Below are 19,165 nucleotides of genomic sequence, written 5' to 3' on the forward strand. Positions count from 1 at the left end.
CATCATGCTGTGGGGGTGTTTTTCAGCTGCAGGGACAGGACGACTGGTTGCAATCGAGGGAAAGACGAATACGGCCAAGTACAGGGATATCCTTTTTTCTTCGTCGGCCGACTAAATTTTCTTAGCGTGTTCCGCACCATCGGCTGAAGTTGGTCCTCATCTGCCTTTTTTCGTCTGATTCGACATGTTAGGGGAAAAAAAAAACATTTTTGAGTAAATATCGGACTTCCAATAATTATTATTAGCAAGCAAGAGGCAAATTTAAGATCTGTTGGCTATTCCCCTTTATTCCAACCTCTCGATTCCAAATGCCTCGGAATCGATTCTTTTGGAATAGATTCCCAGCCCTAGTGCCAACAAGAACTAGAAGCTCCTTTCACCATTGAGGGTGCTTCTCAATATCCCTCCTCGTTTCCTCGCTCCTCCGTCCTATGACCCGGAAAACGATCGAGCTAAGCCATCTTGAAGGACATCTCAATTCTCTAATTTCACCGTGAGGAGGCTTCCTGAGGAGTCATGAGCGAGGATACACAGGTGCATCCTTTGCGGAAGTCTTTCTCATCGAGAAACGTGACGCAGGCATAAATTCTCCTCCCCTTTCATATCTGTCACAATAATTTAAATGTATGCTTTACTTTTACAGTTTAAATAAGCTTCATACCTCATATATTTCAACGGGGCATCTTGCTTTATTAATATTTATTATAATTTTTTAAATAACCAAACTTTAACAACATATGGGTAGATCCCTCGAGTGCAGCTGATGACGCTTTGAAGTGACGCTAAATGGAGCGAGGATATATCGGCGGCGTCCGAAAACCTACGTAGGATTCTTGCTGCCTCGCTGTCTTATAAGAGAATGACTTGTACAGCAGCGTTTATGCATGAAGGCACCTCACAAAACTGATTTCGGACAGAATTCTGAGGCAGTGTAACAGTTTAATGATCTACAGCAATATAGCGTGAGCTTTGGTGAGAACTAAACAAATAATTAATTACTACAGTAGTAATTTCTCGATAGAAATGATATCAAAATTGAAATATGTTGGTCAAAATCGTACATTCATACACAAACTGAGCAGCAAACGCAACTTTCGGACGCCATCTTTATTTTTCTAGCTCAACTGTCACAGAATGGAAAGCACAGGATTGTGGGATATCAAAGGCAGCTAAGGATACATCTATGCTTCCTTCAAAAATCGATCTGAGCAAGGTATCTCATGAGAGAAGAAGTGAAAGCTAACATTGGATACGGACGTGCCTTAATGCCTTAGTACCTTGAAATGTATCCTCAGAAGGCAGCATTTTCCAGTTTTCGGACGCAGCCATCATTTCACTTGATTCAATTCCTTCGTCCTCTCGTCTTTTCCTTGCGTCCTTCCCTCGCATCCTGAAGGGGTGGAGCTAAGACGCGAGGAAAGGAGGCGAGTAAAGGAAACGAGGATGCACAAAAAAGAATTCAGAAGCACCCTGAGAAACCAAAAAAAGAAGAAAAGAAAAAAAACTTGGACACGCCCATTACTCCGAGCTGCAGCCCGTTTGCGTTCAGTTTCAGTCAGCGTCGAGTCTTCTGAGGTGAGGAGAGCAGTTCAAGGTATTTATCATATTTACACAACCACCAAACACACTTTATACAATTTGGTTTGGCGACATTTTACAGTCTCATTTCTGTTTTGTTTTGATTGATCACAGTGCCTCTTGTGCGTCTTTTCTGGTGTCTTTCTACTGAAACAAACATTTAGTGCAAAAGCAGGGAACATGTGAGGAAATATGTTAATTCATTCAGACCTCAGCGATTTTGTGTGTGTGTTTTTTTTTTTGTTTTTTTTTAAATTGTGATAAGTTTTACTAAATATCAGGTAAAAAGTCCAATTTTGAGATCTGATGGGAATTTATGGGAATCGATCTCCTAGTGTTGCCGCCATTTAATTTCTACTCTTCTGACATATTTGGCAGATCGAACTTACATTTAATGTCAAATTGTGATAAATTATTGCAGTATTAACTTTTAATAGAGCACTTTTAGATTTTAGCATCCTGATCAGTTTCTAACAGCAAACACTGAGAATAGAGATGATCTGATGATTTGAATGTCTTGTTGAATGAGTGTTGATAGTAAAAAAATAAATAAATTGTTGATAGTTTGAGGATCATCAATATTAACGGAGCTGCTGAAAAACTTTTTTTATTGTTTTCACCTCATTTATTATGCTGATGTATTCAGACATGTATTGTTGGTGCTTTCAAATGTTTTTTTTTTTTTTCTTTGCAAGAATTTACATTTGATGTGTGTGTGTGTGTGTGTGTGTGTGTGTGTGTGTGTGTGTGTGTGATTATATATATATATATGTGACAATTGTGTCGTGGTCACTTCTTCTACTAACCCGGGTAAAAAAAAAAAAAAAAAAAAAAAAAAAAGAAAACGTCTATAATGTACTTAAATTGCTCTATTTTCGTGCACTAATTTTGTATTTAATATATTAAAAATTGTTCTTTAGTACTTCTTAACTTAATTTTGATAACATCTAAGTGTACTGAACTGTGCTATTTTGAGACACCATGAAATATGAACTAAAATGTGCTTTTAATATACCATCTCTGTGTTTAAAAATATATTTAGAAACCACTTATAGTACATTTGAACCCATAATGTAAAACAATTGGTTGCTAAATATATATATTATTTAAATACAGAGATAGTATATTTAAAGGACATTTTAGTTCATATTTCACGCTGTCTCAAAATAGCACAGTTCAGTACACTTAGATGTTCTTAAGATTATCTATAAGAATTTTTGGTATATTAAGTAACTAAGTATAATATAGAAATGTACTTTTTTTTTCACCTGGGAATGCTAAGGTGACAGTTTCACTTCCTATATCATCCATACTTCTAGACAATAAAATGTACCTTGATTGAACTGCAATCCCGTGACCTGCTTACACCTGGTCACCTGATATAAATCCGATCACTCAAACCACCTCAGGAGGTGGTCTGGGACACATTCCAGTCAAAACTGAACAGGTCTAAATGCATCTGTTTGTTGAAACCACGTGTAAATTTAACTCCTCACAAAAATACTAAAAAATAAACGTGTGAGTTTGTGTTACAGGATAAATGACATGTTATAGTCAGATATGACAGTGCTACTGCAGCACGCAACGCCGCATATGAGCAGCTGAATATCTATTCAGCAAGACTGCGCAAACTGCCACAAATCAAACTCAAAGTAAGTCGCAGGATCTGAAAACATAATCATCTTCATTAAAAGTAATGAGACTAAATTATCTTACCAGTGCTGTGGCCATGCTTTCTCCTGTTGTTGTCTTTGATTTTTAAATTAGCTGATGATCAATCAATTACAGCTCATATTTGTTGCTTTCAGTGATGTGCCAGAGTATAAAAAAGTTTTTAGGACAGATTTAAAAGTAGCAAGTGTTTGAGCATGTCTAACATAGAGAGGCAAACTATTAAAAAGCTTCAGGGCCACCGCTACAAAGGCTCGGTCACCCCTGCTCTTCACCTTTACCTGTGGGACAGCTAAAAGCAAATGGTCAGCAGACCTCTTAACGGAGCATACAGATTGATCAAGTCAGAAAGATACCTTGGTGCTAAACCATTAGGGAGATTTAAAAACAAGTACCAAAAATTTAAAATGAATCCTATAATGGACAGGTAGCCAGTGAAGAGGCGTAAGAACGGGGGTGATGTGTTCCCACTTTCGAGGCCTGACTCATACCTAAATAGAGGCCATTACAATAATTCAGGCAACTCGAAATAAAAATAGGGTACAATTCTTTGAAAGTCTTTAAGAGACAAGAAAGATTTGGTGGAAAGGTTGGTGTTTATTCTTCATTCATTCATGATGCTGAACAACATTCATGTTAGAAAGATTCAAACACTTCTGCACATTTAGATAAACAGGAGGTTTGGGAGAAAAGGGAGGTTTGAGAAACTTTCATCTTGACTGTCAACAGACATTTTGGGGGCAGGGGCTCAAGTGTAAAAAAGGGCACTTCTCATAATTATTTATTTAAAAATAAATAAATTAACCCTTAAATATATTAAGACAACTTTGACTTCCCTCACACTCACGCAATTGTTTTATTCTCCACAGATTTCTACAAAATAATCATTTCACACAGAGACCATGGTCTTCTTTAGTATTCACTAGGTTTATCACAAGAGAAGTCAACACCAACTATTTTCAAGTAGCTATATATTTATATATATTTAGAATAAATGACTGCACCTAGGAGAGGGATATAGTTTCACTAATAATTTGTTTATTTTGCACAAATCAATAAATCGTTTTAAGGTTGTTGTTTTTTTTTTTGTTTTTTTTTGGTGTTATTGGAATATTTCTTTCATGAAGTGGACAATTTTAAGATTTTGGTCTATTTTTTCTGCCATGTCTTTTACTCTAATGGAAAGAAAACTTTTAACCCTAATCCTACACATTTAGATGGTGTTTGTTTTAAGCCTACTACTGTAGATTTCTTCTAAATTAACCAAAACAAGCTAATCTGCATATTTAAACACATCAAGAATTTTTTTTCCCTGAACTTTTATTAATACAGTATATATTATAACAAATAGCTGCAGAGGGCGCCAAAAGCCTGCTGATTTTTGTTGTTAGGCCGGACCATAGGGCAGGACAGCACGATCAAAGCCATCATGATTAAAAATATATTATTAGTTAAATAATAATATTCAGCCACTTCTTTGAGATAAAAATTCTACAGCCACTGTAATGTTTTCAACAAGAAGACATGGACGTCAAACATGCAAAAACAGAGCGAGGGTTTAAATTTTTATTGATGTATTCTCCTGTGTAAGCATAGATTTAAGAATAGCATTATGTAGCTAATGCTGTATTATGATTTTTAAATAGTTTTAATAAACCATGCATCCTTAGAAAACCGTCTAATAATGCGGTTCATGGATGCTCCTCTTCTGGTATTGACAGCCCAACAGATATCTTAACCATGATTCAAAACGCAATGCATAGCACAATAAAATAATTGAAATTATAAAATAACATAAATTTCATTAGTATCAAATCAGGCAGAAGTGTTGATGCTGGACAAAATAAATGTAACCCTTAAATAGCCAAAACTTTCAGGTTTGTGAACATAGGCTAGCCTACCTGAAAGAAATTCACGGGATGCATCCATCTAGGGTGTTTTTTTCTTTTTCGTTTCTCATCGCCAGACAGCAGTTGCATTTTCTTGGGAATAGTTGTCACAAGTTTTCAGCCAGCAGCAAACTCAAGGTTAGGTGAGGTCGGGTGGGGCGGGGCGGGGCGGGGCGGGGCATGAATGGCGTGTCGTGGAGTGAGGGCATCTGAACTCGACAAAGTTATTTTTTTTTATTTGCTTTATTCAGTAAATATATTTGTTTGACAGGGAAGCTGTGCACAAACAGGAATACATATTCATTTATTTAAAAAAAAGAAAGCACACTAGAAAAAAGGGCACTTTCTCTCGAGCAAGAAAAAGGGTAGGTGCTCAAGCCCCTTGTGCATGTGCCTGACTGTCAAGATCAGTTCAAACGAAATATTATTTTAGCCCTTTTATTTTACATTTTATATCTACTTCATAATTTTTCTCAATGATGTTACAAACATTTTGGACATTTTTCAATATAGTTTACAACATTGTGATTTTTTTTTTTAAAACGATAAACATTGAACACCAAACTGTTTCAAGTGAATTGATCGACAACATAAGTAAAATCTGGGGCTGAATGTGTAAGATTCTAGAACATCCTGTGCTCTCTCTCTCCCCAGGTGAAAAAAGTACACTTCTATAATATACTTAAAGTGCTCTATTTTCGTGCACTAATTTTGTACTTAATATACTAAAAATTCTTCTTTAGTACTTCTTAAAGGGATAGTTCACCCAAAAATGAAAATTTGATGTTTATCTGCTCACCCCCAGTGCATCCAAGATGTAGGTGACATTTTTTCTCCTTTAGTGAGGTCTGATCGCACTCTGTCAACAGCAGTGATGTCTGACACTCATTGAAGTATATGCACGAGACATCACTGCCGTTGACAGAGCGCGATCAGACATCACTAAAGGAGTCCTGAACTGAGTTGGACATAGTGGTGTATTAGAGGTAAAAAATGATATAAATACTGTTCGGTTTCTCTTACAAACCGATCGTTTCGTGTCTTAGGACATTAATGTGTCGTCACGAGCCGCAGGGTTTCATTTGGATTTGTCCAAACAAGGTTTATTCACTCTTATAGATGAAGTTCCCATCAACCACCATTATTTGAATGACAGAGGGCAGCGGTTGCAGTTAAAAATCATCATTTGTGATCGACTGAAGAAAAAAAGTCATCTACATCTTGGATGCACTGGGGGTGAGCAGATAAACAAATTTTCATTTTTGGGTGAACTATCCCTTTAAGATAATCTTAAGAACATCTAAGTGTACTATTTTGAGACGGCATGAAATATGAACTTAAATGTGCTTTTAATATACTATCTCTGTATTTAAAAAAAAAAAAAAAAAAAAATTTAGCTACCACTTGTTTTACACTATGGGTTCAAATTAGGGCTGACCGATATATCGCATGTGATTGTCATGTGCATTTCGTCAGTAAAGCTGGTTCCCTGATTACCGCTAAATTGCCATCACCTGCTGTCAAATGGAGTGGCATTTAATAATTTAATTTAGCGGTAATCAGGGAACCGGCTTTACTGACGAAATGCGCGTGACAATCGCATGCGATATATCGGTCAGCCCGAGTTCAAATGTACTATAAGGTATTTAAATATATTTTTTTAAATGGCATCTTGATGATGCCAAGTTTATATTTAAATTAAGTGTGGAATATTGGGACATGTGGTCTCCATCTCAACAGATGGTGCAAAAGAATAGGGATAGAAATCGGGAAGAAATCATGTTAATGGATGTGATTATTAACGTTACTGTAGTACGAAGCAGAGCAGGAGCGAGTGTTGTGGAGCTGAACGAGGAGCTGGAGCAATTGATCAACACACGCCTCACGAGCAGCGGGACTTTTATTATGACACAGTTGCTGGTGCTGCTTCCACTTTTCCGGTCATGAGTATGAGGTAACACAGCTCTGTTTATCATATTAGATACATTTGTGTGTGTTGAAAATGATGTTATAACGTTACTCTGTGCGTTCACTCGGCGGCTGCTGTGAGACACTGTTACACACTGCAGTAAGATTCGATTTTACAATATCATATTAAATGCTGGATGGCTTGTGTTGATAAATGACATGAAATTAATTTTAAAACGTATTGTATGATGGAGAAAATGCTGTATTACTGTTAATAAAAATAAAGCTGCATCTGATTATGTTATGTTAGCTACTTCACAAAATAGTGTTTTTCTCTGAGGCATGGTAAAGCATAGTACTCACAAAAAAAATCAAGAAAATTAGATTTAAACAATGAGCTCTGTAACAATAATTTGTTTTCTGTCTATAAATATATCAAAACAGTTGTTCACTTGTCTATTAAAACATGTAAATATTAAAGCGTCTTTGGTGTTTTCATGGTTTCTAAAAAATAAAACTGGAAAAGGGTAACACGGATATGACGCAATTGACAGGCGACTCCTCACACGTCCCGGAGCCTTGGTTAAAATTGCAATTTTCTCATGATTTACAAATAGTTGGAAACATTTGGGATGTTTTAAGTACTCAAGTGAACAAAATATATTACACTGGACTTGTGGTTTTTGGATATTTTACTGCAAAATTGTTACATATTGCACCTTTAAAGAACATCTAGGTTACTATTGAGAAGTTACGTCGGTACTGATGTAATGGGGTCTCGCTTGGGAGCCCAATCACCTCCAATGGTACAAAACAAGCCAATGGGAATTGGCCAGTGAGATTTACATGCTGGGCCACACCCCGGCATCTGGATATAAATAGGACCGGCATAACGGGAGCTTGCGAAAGGCCCGATTCAAGACACGCAAATCCAAGATTGACCATAACCCCTCGCCTTTCTTGGGTACTATGAAGTACGGGCTGTAAAACCCTGACTTCATCTCGGCTGGAGGGACAGGCTTAATTGCATCCTTCACCAAATGGACCACAATCTCCGCCCACAGGACAGGGGCGTTTGGACATATAGCAATATGATGATGCATATTTTAATAAGTTTTGAATAAAATAAACCTCTTTGAATGGGCATGATGCTTCTGTGTACGGATCTAGGGGTGTTCGATTCCAGGTTTTATTTGGAGTGGACTCCGACTCCCACTGTAGAAGTCGATGGAATCGACTCCTCAACTAATTTTTTTTTTTACATCAAAACGGTCATAAATAAGACAAGTTGGCAGTCCTTACACACTTAATTAATTTCTTTTTCCCCGACGCTAAATGCACACGATCATTGTCTTAAAACTGCTTGGACAGGACAGTTAAAGATACTAAAATTAAAACAATGCATACAAAAATGCATAAAATAATGTACACTTATGTGTTTTTTGTTGTTGAAGTGAGTTTTTATTTTTATTTTAACGTTTATGGTTAGTTTAATGATTATGAACATGGTTAACCATAGAAAATCAAACCTATATTTAGTGCATTAATTTAGGCCTAAGCTACCATCATTACTAAAGCTGACACAGAGGTATATAGGCTATAATTACAAACTATGACTGTTATCTATCTCTAAAGTAAGCTACATATAGGATAAATGTATGTGACAAAGTTTCTGCAACAGCTCTGTGACACAAATTCATCTCCTCATTTCGTTCACTCCTTGCTTCAAGTGCACTTAACTGCCATGCACTATAGGCTATGGATTTGAGAATCAGTAAACAAGTGAGCGATTTCGGACAGTCGAGGAATTGAGTCTTTTTGAGTCGACTTCCCATCACTAATCTACAATGCATGGCATGAAATGAGTGTCTCACTAGCTACGTTTACCTAATTGATGGCTTATGATTAATCAGTAGGCTAAGAGCAGTATCTATGACAATTTTGATTGGTATCAAGGGTACCGCCTTACAGTGGTTCACTTGATATCTTAGAGACAGGTAATTTTCTGTATCATAGGTCAAATTTCCCTCCTCTTCAGCTCCTGTTATTAGTGGTTGTGGCAAGGGGGGCATGGTTCAGTGAACACTGCAGCAGGGGAGAGCCTCAGGAGACGCGCGGTGGATGAGCGGGTTAAGCGCAAATAACAAACACCTGTCTCTTGTTGCAGTAATTGGCGTGGAGAGAGTATTTAACGACAGGAGAAACAGGAGCGAGGGAGAGAGAGAAGGACTACTGGCTGCCACACTCCTGGAGACCTGCTGAAATTGCTGGAGTGAATTATTATATTGTTTATGACTGTTTTGTGCCTGTCTGCATGCCTTTTTGTTTGGTTCTGCCAATAAAGCAGCCAGTAGTCACAGCCGACCCTTGTCGTCTTCCTTCCTTTCATTACGAACTCTGTTACACTGGTGCCGAAACCCGGGAAGGAAGACGGACGCCGCCGCCATGCAAACGCCCTCCGCCGCACCATTTGTGGAGCTCATCACGTCCCTCGCGGTCATGCAGCGAGAGCAACATCAGGCCCTGCTGGACTTACGTCAAGATCAGGAGAGGCGGTTTCTAAACCAGCCTCCAAGTCCAGCAGGAAGACCGCGAGAGGTTCCGGAGCTGGATGGACTGGGAGGTTCGGCCAGAAGCTCTGGAACAACGAGCTGTGCCCACCCATATTCCACTCCACAAAATGGGGCCTCAGGTCGATCCGGAGGCATTCCTCGACCTATTTGAGAGGTCGGCGGAGGTCTGTGGTTGGCCAAGGGACCAGTGGCCAATGTGGCTGGTTCCGCTGCTCTCCGGGGAGTCCCAGGCAGCGGCACAGCAGTGCCAGTAGTTCCTGTCCTTGGAGCTGGCGGAGTCCGGCCGACCCTTCGTGATGGCCCAACAGCTCCGGGACACCGGCCGCAAATGGTTGCTGGCCGACGGCAGCGACATGGAGATGATCATCGACCGAGTGGTACTGGAGCAGTTCATCACTCGGCTGCCCAGGAGGATGGCCGAGTGGGTCCAGTGCCACCGCCCCACGTCGCTGGAGTCTGCTATTCATCTTGCGGAGGACCACATGGTGGCGTGCCCAGGGGGCAGCGAACCTCTTCCATCGGCTTCTCTCTCTCCCTCTCTTCCATCTCCTTCTCTCTCTCGCCCTGTCCCTCTATCCAGGTCCCATCCACCCGGCCTTCCTCGCGTCCCGCCCCGGGGGCGGGGTGAGAATAACCACGTTCCCTATGCAGCGCCACGAGTCCTGCCCGGGGGGCTGGGCTGCCGTCAGCCGGGGTGGACCCCGCTCCTGTTTCTCTGTTCTCTTCACACCAGCCGCTTAACCCACAGGTATTTGATACCAACCCAGTCAGGCTGGGTGGTATCAAATACCTGTGAGTATCAAGGGGGGTACCTATCAGGCATTGGTGGATTCAGGATGTAACCAAACCTCAATCCATCAAAGTCTGATACAATCTGGGGCATTGGACACGCATGGTTAAGGTATGGTGTGTGCACAGGGATGTGGTGGAGTATCCTATTGTGCCAGTCATTATTCAATTTCGAGGTCAAAAACATAGTATTGAGGTGGCAGTTAATCCACACCTCCGGCATCCGTTAATTTTGGGAACAAATTGGCCAGCGTTTACGGAATTATTGGGGGTTTTATGTACGGATGCCTCTTGGGGAAAAAAATGCACTGGAAGGGAATGCGAGTGTGCAGGCGGGAGAGACTGAACTGGGACCACTGAGTACTGCCTCAGGGGAACAGAGCGAAATCAAGAGAATTATTCTCTCGGAGCGCGATGATTTTCCCCTGAAGCAGTCTCAGGATGAGACGCTAAAACACGCATTTGAACAGGTAAGGACCATGATTTCTTGATGATGTCAAGAAATGGTTAAAAAATAACTTTCTCCAAATAAATGAAGACAAAACTGAAATGATTGTTTTTGGTCCCCTGAGATTGAGAAATGGGCTCATTAATGAACTTGGCAATCATTTCTCCTCAATTTCTTCTCAGGTTAGGAACCTTGGTGTCATCTTAGACTCAGAATTATGCTTAGCCAAGCAAACAAATTTGGTTAATAAGAATAGTTTTTATCAATTATGGATTATTTCCAAACTTATATGTTTTGTCTTTTTAAGATTAGGAGAAGGTCATTCATGCTTTTATCACATCACATTTAGATTTTTGCAACTCATTATATTTGGGCCTTCCTCAGTCATCCCTTGCTCGCCTCCAGATGGTTCAAAATGCAGCTGCAAGGATGTTAACCAGAGCAAAGAAATTTGACAACATCACCCCAATCTTAGCATCGCTCCATTGGCTTCCAGTCCATTTAAGGATCCAGTTTAACATTTTGATCAATTCTATTATGATGATCACCTGTAAATTGACACTTAAAGTTCATTTCAGTTGGTGTTAACAGACTGAGTATATTATATTATATTAAATTGTAAGATTGTAGAACATCCTGTGCTCTTCTCTGTACCTCCTAAAGGATGTGACCATTTCATCATGGTCATAAGACATGTTGTCTCTCTTCCTCTACTAATGTTGAACTGACAGTTTCACTTCCTAGGCTATATTATTTTTAAAATTATGTTTTATTTATGAAGCCCAGTTGCAGTTTAATTCATTTGGTTTGTCAGCATTTTCTATATATAATTTTTATTATTTTATATTTTTATTTCATGTGGATTGTTTTCCCCTAATTGTATGTATGTATAAGTTCATTTTGATTGAAAAGAAAAAATGTATGTTCATTTGTTATAAGTCTTAGCGGTTGTTGTGCAACGGGATTGGTTGAATGCACAAGTAGGCGGAGACAGAGGGAGACGACGGGGAAGAAGTTATGGCTGTATGATCGAGCGTCTAAGTTAAACTAAAGTAGTAAAAATACCATTCTACGGCAGTTATCCAAAAGAGAACTGATTTAAGTTTGGTTTAATGTTGTTTGTGCGTGAGGGGATAGAAATTTCCCTTCGGATCGTCGGATAACACAGCTGCGTGGCTGATTCTAAAGAAACAGCGCTCATCAGCATCGCCTCTTTTGTTAACTGAATTCACTGGAGACTTCCCAGATAGCGCCCTGAGATACCAGGACTTCTCAGTGGTTCCTCTGGCATCGATGGACAGGTTCCTCGGTCTGCATTCCCTTCTTCCCGGACTGTAATTCCCTCGTGAAGAAAGTGCGTCACACAAGAGCTATCGCGGACTAGCGCTGGTAAGACCGCTGTTGTTTTATTTGCTCATTGAGCGAAGCGGCAAGTTGTTTTGTGCCTCAACGAACCCCAGCAACATATCAGGCCTGCAACGGGTTACATAATTTGTTTATGGCCATTTTGAACATTGAAAATTAGTTTCTGAATATTATTTTGTGTTTGATTGAACCAATTTGGGTGAATAGTTGGACTGGAGTATAAAGCACCACTTTATATTATATTGAGGGATATTTGAGACATTTTTGCATTTGTTGTCCAACTTTACTAATTACATTGAACAAATACAAAGTGTTATATTTGTAATTTGTTGATTTTGAGGGCAAACTTGACTATTGTGCATCTGTAAGGGGGAAAACTTGACATTTTATTTTCTGTTATATTTATTATTTATTATTTTTGCCTTAAGTAAACTAATCAAAGTTCAATTTCATTTAACAGACAGTGTGGTTATTTTAATCAGTTAATACGCATACCAAAAGCAGAGAAAAGGTTTATTGAAACGAAGCTAATAATTATCAGAGAATATTTAGAGAGATCTAACCACAAACGAATCCAGGGCCCCTTTCACATAAGTTTAAGGGAGTGGGGCGCTACATAAATGGAGGCACCGCTGGGATTGTAGAATTGTCCCTGATATTATTTAGCTTTAACAGTGAGAAATAACCCTGGTTAATCTGAAATTGGAAAAAAAAATGCAGCAGTTTAGAGAAGAGCTTAGGGGCTGGTGTAAGGGAGAAGCACTAAGTGAAGACCATGCACTAATGGTTGTTATACCAGAAGATCTGGAGATAGCACAGATTGAAGAGACAATGCAGACAATCAAGTGCTTTGGCCGAGTACGAGTAAGAGGTAGGATGTTCAAAAGTAATCTCAAGTCTTTCTTTGTTCTCTGTGAAAGTAAGGAGAAAATAGATCCAACATTAGTACCCCCTGAAGTCTTGACTGTTGGTGGAGCAGAGCCTTGGAAAATTGTCATTATAAGTGGAGATGATACTGGTTCTGAGGATTTCACTACGAAAGTGCACACCCTACTGCAGAGTGAAGGAAAGACAGCTGAAGATATTCAGGCCATGTTTTCATCTGCTGTTTCTGAAAACTCCTCGCCCGATGCTATTATCCGTGCTGTTGGGGATTTGCTGGAAAAAACTGGGAAAACTTCAAGTGAAACGGGAGGTTATAGAAGGTTGAGAATGTTTTCTGGAACAATACCTACCCCTGCAGGTGAGGAACAGTTTGAACACTGGATGGAACAAGCAAGTCTGATGGTGGAGGAAAGTGAATGTACTGCAAAAGAGAAAAACAGGAGGATTATTGAGAGCTTAAGAGGGCCTGCATTAGAAATTGTCAAAGTTGTGCGTGACTCTGACTCTGACGTCACTCCAGAAGAATACTTGGATGCACTTGAGAGAGCTTTTGGATCTGCAGAGTCCGGTGATGACTTATATTTTGCCTTCCGTTTGTTGCAGCAGCAAGCAGGAGAGAAATTGTCAGATTTTCTAAGGAGGCTGGAGCGTGCCCTAACCAAAGTGGTCCAGAGGGGTGGCATACCAGCAGATCTCAGAGATAAAGTACGTGTTGAGCAATTGCTGAGAGGTACAGTAGGTGATGATATGATGCTGCTTCATCTGAGACTCCGGGAAAGGAAGACAAAACCTCCCAACTTTCTTGAGTTGTTAAGTGAAATCCGGGCTGAAGAAGAGTATGAAGCTTCTCGGGCAAAATTGAACACCAGAGTACAGAAAGTCAGCGCAAGTGTGGATACTGATAATAAACACAAAGAGATTCAAGCTCTGAAAGCTGAAATAAAAGAGCTAAAGTCCCAATTTGCCACTATGGTAACTCAGTCACGGCCAGCAGTGGATCATAAGCTTTCCTCCAGTCCTAAAACAGATGCTCGTGACAGTAAACAGGATGAAGAAATTGCTGTTCTAAAAAAACAAGTGAAGAACCTACAACGAAAAGTCAGTGGTAAAGACAGTCATCAAGATGGAGTTTCAGCCCAAACTATGAATGTCACTATACCAAAGAAACAACTGGTAAGTCCAAGAAAACAGTACCCAGAGTCCGAAGAGTGGTTTTGCTATAACTGTGGAGAGGATGGGCATATAGCCCCAAGATGTCAAAATCCTGAGAATAAGGACAAAGTCATTCAAAAATTGATACGGTCAAACAGAAAGATGAAATGGGGACAAAAAGAAGTGCCCTCAGAAACAGGAAAGAGTACTACTTCCTGTTCAGCGAAGAAGAGTGCAGTTACCTCCGTTGGTGGGAAGCAAATTCCAGAAGGACTGATAGGACCCCCCTCTACTGTACAGTTGCGTATAAATGGACAGCCATGCTTTGCTTTATTAGACAGTGGTTCCCAAGTGACTATCATCTTTGAGAAGTGGTACAGAAAATACCTGCCAGAGGTTCCAATCCATCCGGTGTCCGGTTTGGCTGTATGGGGTTTGAGTGACTCTAGCTATCCATATATCGGCTATGTTGTAGTGAACATTGAATTTCCAGATAAAGCCACGGGTGTTTCGGAAAGTCTTTCAGTTCTGGCACTGATTTGTCCTGATCCTACAAGCCCTGACCAGACTGCAGTGATCATTGGTACAAATGCCAGTCTTTTCACCCGTTTGGCTCAGTTATGCAAAGAGTCAACAGGAACAGACATTGCACACACCCTGGGTATTCAAGTTGGGCCTCCCTCTGAGAAGGAGACATCATTTGGTCAGACAGGTATTATACCGTTTGATATAGATGAAGCTGTTGGATGTGTGAAGTGGCCGGGTCCACAACCGCTGACTCTTTCACCCAGAGGTGAGTGCTGTGCAAAATGTAAGGTGGAATTGACAGAGTCTCTTGGGAAAACAGTACTGATGATGGATGCTTCTTCTGTGACTTCACTTCCGGCTGGAGTGTTAGTGCAAACCGTCATAGTCCCAAGTGATGAAGTGGAAACCAGTTGGCTACTTGTACCGCTGCAGAACGAGTCAATGAAAGAAGTGACTATTCCTGTAGGGACTGTTCTTGGTTACTTGTACTTAGCAAATCCAGTCAGTCCTTCTTCTGTTAGTGAAACTTGTGACAAAGTGATTGATCCAAAACTGTTCAACTTTGGGGATTCACCTATTCCAGAAGAATGGAAGGAGAGACTGCAACGAAAGTTGAGCAGAAGAACCAAAGTATTCTCTCTTCAGGAATGGGATGTAGGACTTGCTAAGGAAGTAGAGCATAACATCCGGCTTTCAGACTCACGACCCTTTCGAGAACGCTCTAGACGGCTAGCCCCAGCGGACATAGATGATGTGAGGAAACATCTCCAAGATCTCTTGAATGCTGGTATCATTAAAGAATCCCGCAGCCCCTATGCATCTCCAATCGTTATTGCAAGGAAAAAGAATGGAGCAGTCCGTATGTGTATTGATTACCGAACCTTGAATGCACGAACTGTTCCCGATCAATACACAACACCTAGAATTGATGATGCATTGGACTGTCTAGCAGGTAGTCAGTGGTTTTCTGTTCTCGATTTAAGAAGTGGTTATTATCAGATAGCCATGGCCGAAGCAGACAAGGAAAAAAACGCTTTCATTTGCCCATTAGGATTTTTCCAATTCGAGAGGATGCCACAGGGGGTCACTGGAGCTCCCGCGACGTTCCAAAGACTAATGGAAAGAGTAGTTGGGGACATGAACCTACTCCAAGTCTTGGTGTATTTGGGCGACCTAATAGTCTTTGGAAAGACACTGGAGGAACATGAGGAGAGGCTCATGAAAGTACTGGATCGGCTGGAGGAGGCTGGGCTAAAAGTGTCCATTGACAAATGTCATTTTTGCCAGAGCAGAGTTAAGTACGTTGGACATATAGTATCCAAAGAAGGGATAGCGACAGACCCTGACAAAATTGAGGCTGTGATCAGTTGGCCCCAACCAACAGACCTGAAATCCCTGCGATCATTTTTAGGATTCTGTGGATACTATCGCCGGTTCATTGCTAATTACTCTTCCATTGTTAGACCACTAACAGAGCTCACGAAGGGCTATGCGCCAAAACAAAAAGGGAAAATGGCCAGCAAAGAGACAAATCTGACTTACTTCAAAGAATCACAGCCTTTTGGAGAGAGATGGGATGAATCATGCACGTCTGCTTTTCAGCAGATAATTTATTGCTTAACACATGCTCCTGTCTTAGCCTTTGCAGATCCTAGTAAGCCATACGTTCTCCACGTGGATGCTAGCTTAAAAGGCCTTGGGGCTGTGTTATATCAAGAGCACCCCGAAGGATTGCGGCCAGTGGCGTTTGCAAGTAGAAAGTTAAGACCAGCAGAACAAAGGTACCCCATCCATCAACTTGAATTCCTTTCGTTGAAATGGGCAGTCGTGGACAAATTCCATGATTATCTATATGGGGCGAAGTTCACGGTCAGAACCGACAACAACCCACTCACATACGTGTTGACCTCTGCTAAGCTGAATGCAACAGGCCACAGGTGGTTGGCAGCTCTTGCTACATATGATTTTAACATTCAGTATCGACCCGGAAAGACCAACACAGATGCTGATTTGCTGTCCCGAAAGTTTGAGGATGAAGAGGAAGCTGATAAGTGGAAGGACATACCTGTGTCTGGTGTAAAGTCCATATGTCAGCAAGTGATTTCTCAAGTGTCTATGGAAGCCAACCCCCGATATGTGGAACAGCTAGGAGCACCTCCAGAGTCCATACCCGAGGCTTACGCCTATCCCACCAGGTTGGAACTTAAGTCTTTAGAATTGTTGTCCCGAGCGGAATTAATTAAAGCTCAAAAGGAAGACCCAACAATGAGACAGGCTGTAACTGCCCTGAAAGAACGCAAGTGGCCAACCAAAATAACTGATCCAGAGTTAATGGCATTGAAGCATGAAGCAGGAAAGCTACTAATGAAGGATGGATTACTTCAGCGAGTAACCAAGAAGTCTGATGGGGAATTCTTTCAGTTAGTGCTACCTACAAAGTTCCGAGGAGTGGTACTCAAAGCCATGCATGATGATCTAGGTCACCTGGGTGTAGAGAGACTTACTGAACTTTTGAGAAGTCGATTCTACTGGCCTAAGATGTCTTTTGATATGCAAGAATACATCAAGAACTGTGGCGCTTGCATTGCTCGTAAAAGTCCATGCCAAAGAGCTGCCCCATTACATCAGATTACAAGTAGTGGACCGATGGACTTGGTATGTATCGATTTTCTTTCTGTGGAGCCAGACTCAAAAGGTTTGAGCAACGTGTTAATAATTACAGATCACTTCACACGTTATGCACAAGCGTTTCCCAGCAAGAATAAAAAAGCTCTCACTGTTGCTAAAATACTAGTCGAGAAATACTTTATCCATTATGGCCTACCAGCACGCATTCACTCAGATCAGGGCCGTGACTTTGAGAGTCGGCTGATAAAGGAGTTGTTGAATCTGCTTGGTATCAGAAAGTCCAGGACAACACCATATCATCCTCAAGGCGACCCTCAGCCTGAGCGGTTCAATCGTACCCTCTTATCCATGCTTTGGACTCTGAGTGCTGAGAAAAAACGAAATTGGAGCCAACAGATACCATACTTGGTACACGCCTACAATAGTACCAGAAATGATGCTACTGGGTACTCGCCATATTTCTTAATGTTCGGGAGAGAAGCTCGGCTACCAGTAGACATCTGCTTTGGAACTTCCCCAGATGGAGTGGATGATATTGAGCACTCACAGTATGTCAGCAAAATGAAAAAAGATCTAAAACGTGCTTATCAGTTAGCAACAGAAGAAGCCAACAAAGTCCATCAGAGAAATAAGAGATCATATGACAAAAGAGTGTCATTTCAATCCTTGAGCTCTGGAGATCGGGTACTGATCAAGAACCTAGGGTTGAAAGGTAAACACAAGCTTCAAACCAGATGGAGTCCAGTGCCTTATGTAGTGTGTGAAAAACTCCCAAACCTACCTGTATACCGGGTAAAACCTGAAACAGGAAATGGAAGAGTCAAAACACTTCACCGGGATCAACTGTTACCCATAGGGCAGCTGGTGAGATGGCCACAAGACAAAGTGGAAACAAGTCGGTCAAAGAGAAAGAAACAATCTGATATTGATGCCCCAACATCACCAAATGAAGATGTACTATCCTCTGATACATCATCTGAGTTTGAGTACCATGTTTCAAAACCCTATAGTTCATATCTGGAAGGGATCTTGAATAGAAAACATGCATTGCCCAGACAATCAGAACCTGTTTGCCAAGAAAGGGGCATGATCCAGGATGACAGTTGTAACGAGGAAGGGAACTTGTTACCTGAAGAGGATGCAGAAAGCAATGTTTCAAGTTCAGCCAGTTCATCTGTAGAAAATGAAGAAGAAAGTCCACCAAACTCAAGCGAGGAAGAAGGAGAAAGTAGTGAACAACCTGAAAGTGAACCAGTTAGGGAAAAAAGGAGAGTAAAGCCAGTTGTTAAACTCACCTATGATGAGCCAGGGAGGTCAAGAGATCAGCCCCTAACCATTGTTCACAGAGGAGTAGTTATTCAAATCGGCAAAAAAGTTAGCCACAAAAAACATTAGGCAGTACAATAGTGTAGTGATGATTCTAAGAAATTAGGCTACTTCTGTATGAGGACATCCAGACATTTAAAGGGGGGAGGGTGAAGCCCAGTTGCAGTTTAATTCATTTGGTTTGTCAGCATTTTCTATATATAATTTTTATTATTTTATATTTTTATTTCATGTGGATTGTTTTCCCCTAATTGTATGTATGTATAAGTTCATTTTGATTGAAAAGAAAAAATGTATGTTCATTTGTTATAAGTCTTAGCGGTTGTTGTGCAACGGGATTGGTTGAATGCACAAGTAGGCGGAGACAGAGGGAGACGACGGGGAAGAAGTTATGGCTGTATGATCGAGCGTCTGAGTTAAACTAA

Source organism: Chanodichthys erythropterus, chromosome 3, assembly GCF_024489055.1.
Source record: "Chanodichthys erythropterus isolate Z2021 chromosome 3, ASM2448905v1, whole genome shotgun sequence".
Taxonomy (NCBI): domain Eukaryota; kingdom Metazoa; phylum Chordata; class Actinopteri; order Cypriniformes; family Xenocyprididae; genus Chanodichthys; species Chanodichthys erythropterus.